Source organism: Oncorhynchus gorbuscha, linkage group LG16 (assembly GCF_021184085.1).
Source record: "Oncorhynchus gorbuscha isolate QuinsamMale2020 ecotype Even-year linkage group LG16, OgorEven_v1.0, whole genome shotgun sequence".
Lineage (NCBI taxonomy): Eukaryota > Metazoa > Chordata > Actinopteri > Salmoniformes > Salmonidae > Oncorhynchus > Oncorhynchus gorbuscha.
The window spans coordinates 42,237,939-42,248,827 of NC_060188.1; the positions used below are offsets into that span (position 1 = coordinate 42,237,939).

Sequence of the window (10,889 nt, forward strand, 5' to 3'; positions counted from 1 at the left end):
GTGTGTCCATTGCTGAGATGAGGAGCCAGCGTGGTCATCACCACGGACCCAGACTCCCCAAGCCCCTCATAATGTTGGATGTCAGTGGTGGACCCTGTGTAAGCTATAATATCCTGGACAAATCCCGTCTTCACTTCGCACATGAGAAAGAACTTGACCCCAAACCTGTGCCTTTTGGAGGGAATATATTTACGGATCGCCAGCCTACCTTTCCCTAACAATCAGGTTCTCATTAATGCATAGGTTCTTGTATGGTACAAAGACCTGACCAAATACTGATGTCAGGCTGGTAAGAACATTTCTTATTTTTGATAATGGGTCATTTAGGATGGAAGTAGCATTGTTGACGAAATGCAGGCATCGCAGCAGAACTAGGAAGCGTTCTTGGGAATAGAGGGAGGCAAAGAAGGGAGTTGCAAAGATAGGATCTGTGCTTCAGTATTCTCTTAGGGAGTTCTTCTTTACTATCCCTATGAGAAGGACTGTCACCAGGAAAGTATACATTTCACTAATTGTGGTTGTCACCCATTCAGCAAGTTTCCCCCTCATTCCTTGCTCCCTCTTCTCCTGTAGCTCCAAGGCATAGCGATTGGTCTCCTCAACTGTCTCCCACCAGCTCCTCTGTCAGAATCAACTTGAAGCACTCTGCCGCAGATGGAAATGGCAAGGGACGTTGCACTCCAGACTGGGACTCAAAGCAAACAGCAGGGCCAGGAGGGGTGAAATGGCTGGCGAGCTTCCAGCGACCACAGAACTCCTGTACTTCATCCACTGTCGGTCTCCCTCCATCACCACCAGCAACTTCAAAGGGACCTGGGACTTCATCAGTGGACAAGGAGTCCTCAGATTCAGGGTTCTCAATGACTACAAGGTTGGGGAGGCAGCTCCTCACTGTCAGAATCTGAGTCCTGAGTTTCATACTCAGACTCATTGTCATAATTTAAAAAAAGATCCAGAATATCCACATTTGTGAGTCGTCTCCTTTTGAATGAGATTGCTAATGCTACAGCTTAGCTCACTAGCTACATCCATAAACAACCAAATTGAATGGCTCAGAGTAGGAGTGAGAGCTTACGTGTTTGACTGCCCGGCACGCACCACTTGTATCGATAAATCACTATCAGAAAATGTTTTGTGCGGTAATTACAGTGGGGCAAAAAAGTATTTAGTCATCCACCAAATGATGCAAGTTCTCCCACTTAAAAAGATGAGGCCTGTAATTTTCATCATAGGCACACTTCAACAGACAAAATGAGACAAGAAAATCCAGAAAATCACATTGTAGGATTTTTTAATGAATTTATTTGCAAATTATGGTGGAAAATAAGTATTTGGTCAATAACAAGCAAGCAAGATTTCTGGCTCTCACAGACCTGTAACTTCTTCTTTAAGAGGCTCCTCTGTCCTCCACTCGTTACCTGTATTAATGGCACCCGTTTGAACTTGTTGTCAGTATAACAGACACCTGTCCACAACCTCAAACAGTCACACTCCACTATGGCCAAGACCAAAGAGCTGTCAAAGGACACCAGAAACAAAATTATAGACCTGCACCAGGCTGGGAAGACTGAATCTGCAATAGTTAGGCAGCTTGGTTTGAAGAAATCAACTGTGGGAGCAATTATTAGGAAATGGAACACACAAGACCACTGATAATCTCCCTCGATCTGGGGCTCCACACAAGATCTCACCCCGTGGGGTCAAAATGATCACAAGAAAGGTGAGCAAAAATTCCAGAACCCCACGGGGGGACCTAGTGAATGACCTGCAGAGAGCTGTGACCAAAGTAAAAGCCTACCATCAGTAACACACTACGCCGCCAGGGATTCAAATCCGGCAGTGCCAGATGTGTCCCCCTGCTTAAGTCAGTACATGTCCAGGCCCATCTGAAGTTTGCTAGAGAGCATTTGGATGATCCAGAAGAAGATTGGGAGAATGTCATAAGGTCAGATGAAACCAAAATATAACATTTTGGTAAAAACTCAACTCGTCGTGTTTGGAGGACAAAGAAATCTGAGTTGCATCCAAAAAACACCATACCTACTGTGAAGCATGGGGGTGGAAACATCATGCTTTGGGGCTGTTTTTCTGCAAAGGGACTAGGATGACTGATCCGTGTAAAGGAAAAATGAATGGGGCCATGTATCGTGAGATTGAGTGAAAATCTCCTTCCATCAGCAAGGGCATTGAAGATTAAAACGTGGCTGGGTCTTTCAGCATGACAATGATCCCAAACACAAGGTCCTGGAGTGGCCTAGCCAGTCTCCAGATCTCAACCCCATAGAAAATCTTTGGAGGGAGTTGAAATTCTGTGTTGCCCAGCAACAGCCCCAAAACATCACTGCTCTACAGGAGATCTGCATGGAGGAATGGGCCAAAATACCAGCAACAGTGTGTGAAAACCTTGTGAAGACTTACAGAAAATGTTTGACCTCTGTCATTGCCAACAAAGGTATATAACAAAGTATTGAGATAACAAAAGTTTATTGACCAAATACTTATTTTCCACCATAATTTGCAAATAAATTCATTAAAAATCCTACAATGTGATTTTCTGGATTTCTTTTTCTAATTTTGTCTGTCATAGTTGAAGTGTACCTACAATAAAATTACAGGCCTCTCATCTTTTTAAGTGGGCGAACTTGCACAATTGGTGGCTGACTACTTTTTTGCCCCACTGTACTTACACATTTACGGTTTTATTCACATGTTTTCAATTACCGGTGACAAATCACTCATTCTGATTCTTGCATAGATTGTAATGGTTACATATTATGTGTGTAAAATACATTTTTGAAGGTTGTACGGATTATGATGAACTAAGCTGATTCCAGCTGTGTGTGAAGCCATGTTTGTTGACATACAATGCATTGTGGGTTGTCGGACCAAAGATGTTATTTACATTTACATTTAAGTCATTTAGCAGACGCTCTTATCCAGAGCGACTTACAAATTGGTATAAATGAGGTAAGTGAGTAAGGGTTCACAAATTTTTTGAAAACTTCAGAAAGTGAATGGTGGGATGTGAACGAAGGTAAACGAAACACCCCCTTCAACATGCATACCATAAATAGACCAACAGATCTTTGGTTTCTGTGAGAGAAAAAAAGCATGGCAGCGCGTAGAAACTACCCATCATCGGATTACTTTCGATTTCTAGAGAGTGTTTTACTCAATTATTTCGATCAATGGTGAGCTCACCCGTGATGTGATTAATTATAAATAGTCATTTCTATTAGCTAATTCATTTTGTAGTCTGTCAGCTGAGAGTTATACAAATATGACCAGCTTGTGTTTAGTCAATCTTTCCTCAGTTAGCGCTAGGACAAATGTAGCCTACATTTTTCCGGTTTGGATGATTGTGTTATGCTTTAGATACTTCTGTGAATGTCTGAACATTGCATCCAAAACGAAACTGCTCACATTCTGGACATAACTTTGTAAGGACGGTGTCTGTGTAAATAGTTTCTGAAAAAAGTGTTGATTGTTGCGTCATTCGAAACTGGCCGTTCTAAATAAGCGTTCTAATCACACCGGTGTGATCGTTAATATACCACTTTGTGGTTAAAGGATTTCCTGCCTCAGGCTCCTCCATTCCTCTGTCACCTGACCCATGACAACCTGTTCCCCTTCACCATTGTCAGTCATCCCACCTGTCTGGCTACACACACAGATTCCAATAATCTTTCAATGGTCCACCTAGCTAGATGATGACTGAAAAAAAGACAGGTGAAAAGGAAATGGAGGAGGAGAAGGAAGAATTGTCTCCACTGGAAGGGAGGAAAGATGAGGAAATAGCAGCTGAGGCTAAAGTCCTGGAAAGAATAAAAAAAGATTCATGAGCTAAGCCTAAAGCACCGAAGAAAGACTCATCCTCAACTACCAGCATCACCAGGAGAACCAGGCAACAAACGAGCAGACAACTATCAGGTTATTTGAAGGATTATGTGGTGAGGTTTCTCCTACCAAAGGGTAAGCCCACTAAATCAACTGTTATTGGTTACATTCACATGATAAGCAGATTTTATTGTGGGTGTAGCAAAATGCTTGTGTTTCTAGCTCCAACAGTGCAGTAATATCTAACAATTCACACAATACACACAAACCTAAAAGTATGGAATATATAAATATTAGTGGGGAAAAAAACTGTTCCAGCTACAATAAATGTGGCCTAAGGCTATGTGGTTTCCAGTTTGCAGAAAGTCCAGTGAAGTTTTTTGAGGGCCGTTATGGTATCGGCTTGAGAGGGAATAAACAGGAATTCTTTTGGGAGGTAATATGGTTGGCAGTCCATTCTGAATACCTCTTCTCCGCCGCCAGCAGTGTTTTGGATCAGCCTCTGGAAACAGTTAAATTGTCCTGGGGGGAACGAACAAAGGATCCAATTCGGGAAAGTTGTATTCCCGTTCATAATGCTGGCGAGTTACCATCGCTCTAAAATAAAAAAGATCTTTCCAGCCGTATGTAATAAGACAAAACATTTCCTGGGCTAATAATGTAAGAATTAACACATACAAAAATTAAATACTGCAAAGTTTCTTAGGAGCTAGAAGCAGAGCTGCCCTATCTGTCAGCACCATCTTGCCATCTCATCACGAAGGCTCAAAGCAGCGATGCATAAAACTGTATGTTTCAGCCATAAAACATCCCATTCAAGCTAAAGACCGGAAACTGCTTAGGAACAGGCGGGTGGTATACTGGGAGAACCCATGGAAGAGGTAACTCCCACAGCACAGTTCGACCAGCTCTCCAAGGTGGGGTCCGCTCAACCCTCAAGTCATGGGAAATCATCGAGGCACTCTAGATGGAGTGACTCAAGACTGAGTGAGAGTTCGGCCAGTGGATACCCCCTTAGGAAGTGGCCCTGCCAGCCTCCATTCACTAGATTCACAGACCGCTGTCCTACAAGAGAGAATGAAACTACTAGCATTGGAGGAAATTGAGGAGGAACTACAGACTGATGAACAATGTCACCTATTGGACGTGCAGGCCCGTAAAGCTATACAGGAACAGGAATTGTCAAAGACTTGGCACAGCAGCAGCATCAAGCAAGAACAGAATTGGAGGAGGCACGAATAGCCTCATCCGTCCTGGAGGGGAACAAACAGTTCAGAGGTGCCCAACCATCCTCTTCTGTCAATCACAACACGGGCTGTACTTCCACTACTCCGTGGGACAGAATGGTGACTACTGAAGAACCCTGAGCTTGCTGAAGTTCATGAATGGGAGATTCATAACCTTGTGAAGGCAGGATGTCACCAAAGTGACCGCTCATGAAGAGGGAAACCCACCCAGTGAATCCTGGTATCTCCCTCCCCATTGGTATTGTTGGATAATATGGTAAGTACCGATTTGTCTTCAACTGTTCATTCCAGGATGCTGATCAAAGCGTAAATGACTGTCTGCTGCCTGGACCAACCTTTGGTCCTTTCTTGCTCGGTGTCCTTCTCCGGTTCTGGCAGGACTCCACAGCCATCAGTGGAGACATCAAAGCCATGTTTATCTGATTTGTCTGCTGCCTTCCGACACCGCACTGTTACGGGTAATAGGGTGAGATATGGATCGAGACGCAGAACCCACAATCTAAGAATGGCAAGTGCTAACTTTTGGCACCACATGCAGTCCTTGCTGTGCCATATACACTCTGCAGAGACACGCCTGGGAGCACCCAGACAGTGACAAAGAAGTATGGGACTCAGTGGACAATGCCTTCTATGTGGATAACTGCTTACAGAGCCTCTCATCCACTGCTGAAGCAAAAGCACTCCTCAACAAAGTCTGGAATATCTTGTCCAAAGGGGGATTCGAGGCCTGACAGAGCGCAAGTAACACAGCAGAGGTTATCCAGCACCTCCCGCCACAAGCTAGGACAAGTAGCATTGAATTATGGCTGTCACAGTCTGGCACCAATCCACAAGAGCCCACTCTAGGTCTGAGATGGAGCTGCACACCGGATACAAGTGCCACTCAGCCCTGAGCACTAAAATCCCTTCAGGTATATCTTGCCTTACACAAACCGGGCCAAAGTCTTAGTCCGGGATCTGTGACAGACCAACAGGGACTGGGATCAACCAATCCACCCAGCTGACCTAGTAGAAAGATGGATATGTTGAGAAACAGTTGTCGGCGCTCTCCGAAGTCCAGATGCCAAGGTGTTATGTCCCACCCTATGATGACCAACTAGGTCCAAGCCAGGAACTTCATGTGTTCTGTGACACTTCAGAGCAGGATTATGGAGTGGTTTCCTATCTCTGAGTGGAGGATGATGCTGGCCAGACCCATGTCTCCTTTGTCATGGCCAGGGTCACACCCACGAAGCAGTTGTCAATGCCTAGGCTGGAACTCAGCGCTGCCCTTTCTGGTGCCCAGTTGGCCTCCACCTTGCAAGCAGAGGTCACCTTGCCAATCCAAAGGATCATCTACTAGGGTAATTCGACCACGATACTGACATGGCTGAAGTCGGATTCCTATAGGTATAAGGTGTTTGTCGGAACTTTTGGAATTCAATGACTAGAGGTATGTTGATAGCGCAAACAAGCCTGCTGATGACACCACTAGTGGTAAAACTCTCCAGGAACTGGCTCAACCCCATGGCCGGTTTCACTATGTCATTATGGAGTTCTGTGTGTAGATTGATGCACACTTTTTTTCTCATTCATTCTAGAATAAGGCTGTATTGCAGTTAAATGTGTAAAAAGTTGACCAATGGAAACACTTTCATTGGCATAGACAACACCGTTCAGTCATGAGTGTCTAACCCAGAGCTCTCCAACCCTGTTCCCAGAAAGCTACCCTCCTGTAGGTTTTCAATCCCACCCCAGTTATAAGCTGTATCAGGTTAGTTACAACCAGAAAATTATTAATATCAGGTGCGGGTTGGAATAAACTTTTTGACACACCCACTCCTTTCAACACAGCCATTACTCCGAGACCAGTCCAGGACACAGCTACCTATATACTCGAGCTTTGCTCCTAATGTGAGGCACTGAGGCTAGCTAGGTTAGTTAGCTAGTTACCTATACCGTTAGACTACAGTATATTTTAGGTATAGCAAACACAGCTAGCTAACTAGGTTAACGTTAATAGCTTGGTTTGTAGTGGTACTAGCATGTCCCGTTGTGTTCGAAACAATCACCAAATTGTACTCTACAACACTGCTTAGTTTAAAAGATACCTTATATTGCTAGCTGCAGACAGCAAAACAACTCCTGGTCCAGCTGGTCTAGGCTGGTGCCTCTGCTTGCTGGTCTCGCAATTCTTTTTCCTCGCCCGTCTGAACTCCTTTTCAGTTTATTCCAGCTCAAATTAATTAGTCTGTATGTGAAAGACAATCTAAAAATGTTTCCTCATCCAGCTTATCTTGGAAAGAGGAATCATCAGAAGCAGCCATTGTAGCTAATTATTTAGCAATCTCGGATAGACAGTACACAGTAACATAGCCTGCATTCGAGGGTGAGAACAAGGAAGAAGGGGCCCCATCAGGCTGTACAAATTCCCGTCTTTACAAAGCCAGGGGAAGTGAGTAAACCTAGATATCCTGCAATGTCCTGGCAGATAGGAACATCGTCGAGACCAATGGCTTTATTGAACAAGGACAACAATATCTATCGTTGCCAACGTGACCGTGCAATCAGAGAAGCACAAAGGCCACAATAACTGTTACAAAACATACATGAGACAACAGTCTCAATCAACCAAAGCGAGGTCCATACATAAATGGTTTGTTAAGATCGGTGTGGAAGAATGTGACTGGTCTGCACAGAGCCCTGACCTCAATCAACCCCATCGAACACGTTTGGGGATGAATTGGAACGCCGACTGCAAGCCAGGCCAGATCACCGTACATTAGTGCCCGACCTCACGAATGCTCTTGAAACTGAATGGAAGCAAGTCCGCACAGCAACGTTCCAACATCTAGTGAAAGCCTTCCCAGAAGAGTGGAAGCTGTTATAGCAGCAAAGTGGGAGGCCAACTCCAAAATAATGCCCTTGATTTTGGAATACATATAATTTGGAGAGTAGTCCAACTGTCACTTTCCTATGGCCGGATATGGACTCATTCGATATCCAGAGATGTGTAACATCCTATTTTCCCTCTTCATGTTGACACATATCCACTGTATATTCAAGATAAGAAGCTATATTGAGTCAAGATATGCATCTCTTGGCTGAGGTCCATATCTGGATCTTGCAATTATTTTTGATAGGCTGAAAATAAGTATGATTTCTGAGTTCACATATGAAATCCATATTTTTATTTCATGAACATATCATTTTTGAATTCCCTCCGGATATCATACATGGTATGGCCGGATAAGGACTCGATAGATAGACCTATGTGGACATCTTATTTTCTCTATATGTTGACAAGTACTAACAGTAGGCCTACATAACATATTGTCTCATGATTTGGATATGCTAAATAAGGACAATGTGATGTTTATTTGCGTTGAGGACATGCTCAATAATTTAACAAATATTAAATCTATATAAATCTTTCAGACACTATAATGTTTTATTCCCTCTGGATAAAAATTGTCACTGTTTACCCCAGCCACAAAATTCTAAACTCGGCTATTTCTTTAATTTCCCTTCTTACAATCTGATTTTAAACCTAACCTAAAGCACACTGTCAAGCTTATGCCTAACCTTAAATTAAGTGGTAACTAGCAGGGGTTGGTACCGGTTCAGGGAACAGAACCGAAAACCGGAAAATTATTTTATTTTTCTAGGAACTGAAACTGAAACTGAAAATAAAGGGATCCATACTGTTCCGAAACAGAACCGTTATTTTAGAAGCATGGGAACCAGTTAATAACGATATTTTACGTTCCAGGCATTTTTTTTCTAGTGTTGGGATTGGAACTCTGGATTTGCTATGCTGCATTTATTTAAATAGAAAAACCAGATGCGCTTTGGAAGTAGCAACTTGGATGAAATAGGTTGCCTTTTTGTGCCTTGTATAGCCTACTACTGAAAATGATGCAATGTATGCTCAGATGTCACCTTCATGTCAAGAAGTGCGTTGATTTCCGGTGCCTGAACAACGTCCATCACACATTATTTTACGTTTCATAAAATCAGATTTAGCCTATTTTCGATCAGACATACAATGATGAAACATTAAAATATCTATGATCCACATTGATTCACATATCATGTAAGGAGATGTATTGAAATAAATCAGGTCAGGTAATGATTACAGATCTGATACATTTCTGAAAATATGTGGATTCGTTCATGCCTGAGTATAAAGGATTAGACATGTCAGCATGTTGACACATACCCTTTCCGGAGTTAGAATATTCTACTAATATGCATCAGGCGCGTGTCTTGAACCTATATCACTCCAAATCTCCCTGGATCCATATGGTAGCAAGGATAATTCAAATCCAGATTACAGAGAATATTCTAGCTCTGTATTATGAAATTAAGGACATGCTTATCTGGAGTAGTCTACTCCTTTCGTGTAATAAAATGTCAGAAATATACTGATAAAAATATCCCAAAGGTATTGACCCTTTTCACTCAGTCTTCCCACTGGGCAAAAACTGGTTGAATCAACGTTGTGTCCATGTCTTTCAACCAAAATGATCTATGTGATGTCATTGAACCAACATGGAAAACTGACTGGATTTGCAAAAAGTAATCAATGTAAGGGCATTTCATATTTTTTTTCACATTGAATTCACGTTAGCTGACAACAAATCTAGACGTTGAACTGACGTCTGCGACCATGGGTTCTTGTTACAGTACTTTACTCGGTTACAATGCCTGAGACGTCAGCCAAGACAGCGACTATTCTATAAATCCCCGTTTGAACACATCAGGGTCTTTCTTGTGAAAAAGTTTTGAAAAAAATTATGTCATTAAAACAGTTGAGAGAAAGGTGACTGCCAATGTTACGTTCTAAATACATATTGCCTACCTACCCCTCAAAACCCTATGGTTATAATGGAATTCTGTAATGTTGGCTAAACCTTCCAAAACTTTCTGTCAGTGTTGATATGTTGTTGCTGCAGCTACAGTTGCCAACAAGGCATGTAAAGCAAGCGAATGCGCAAAATAAGAGCACGCCAGTATAAGGCCTACCCAATTCACGAGTTCATTAAATTATTTTGCTGAAATCACAGGTTTAGCAACAAGAATGTCCCAAAAAAGGGGTCAGTTGTTATTGACAACAATAGGCCTACACATCATGTTACAGGAATTACATGCTACGCTCCTCTGTGCAACACACAGATTTAAAAATAGATTTGACAGTATGCATATGTACGCTTACCTTTTCGTTCCCTTGTGATTGTAAAATAACCCTACACCTTTAACAGTATGTGCAAATCTATTGTAGACACCCGAGTTAGTGATCTGCAGAGATTTTTTTCTCTGCCACGTACAGACCCTGGTCAAAAACCTTCTACGAAATGCGCACTTCATTCTGGGACCCCTCAGCTCAAACCGTCGTCTTTGCATTACAACAGTAGGCTAAATCAGAGCCATATATCTTGGCTACTGTTGGCAACCATAAAATAAGGGCTATCATGTTGCACCTAGTAGGCAGATCTTTATTACCAAAGTTATGTATTATAAAACAGAAGGCCTACCGAGTGCATCAAACTACATTTTGACACTGATCTGTGGACATGACTAAATTCCTATTGGAACTTGTCTGTACTTAACATTTGTCCGAAGCCAGTTAAACTGGAATATTCTGTACATAATGAGTTCGACACGTCTTGGAGGAAGAAATACATTTGGGTATATTATGTTACATGATGCAACCTTCACAAATGTATGATGCTCTCTGGACTGAACGTAATTACGGTAATATAATAATCAAATCAAATCAAATTGTATTAGTCACATGCCGCCGAATACCTTACAGTGAAACGC

The 10,889-nt window shown here is 42.4% G+C and overlaps 1 protein-coding gene across 3 annotated transcripts in view; it reads right to left on the reverse strand.

Annotated features, from left to right (window-relative positions):
- Positions 1-10,434, reverse strand: part of LOC123999158 (prolyl 4-hydroxylase subunit alpha-2-like) — a 32,730-nt gene extending 22,296 nt beyond the window's left edge. For all 3 annotated transcript variants that reach the window (XR_006832397.1, XM_046304627.1, XM_046304628.1), the window contains exon 1: positions 10,282-10,434. The gene's annotated coding sequence lies outside the window, so the exon portion shown is untranslated. The remainder of the gene's footprint in view (positions 1-10,281) is intronic.
- Between the last annotated feature and the right edge of the window lie 455 nt (positions 10,435-10,889).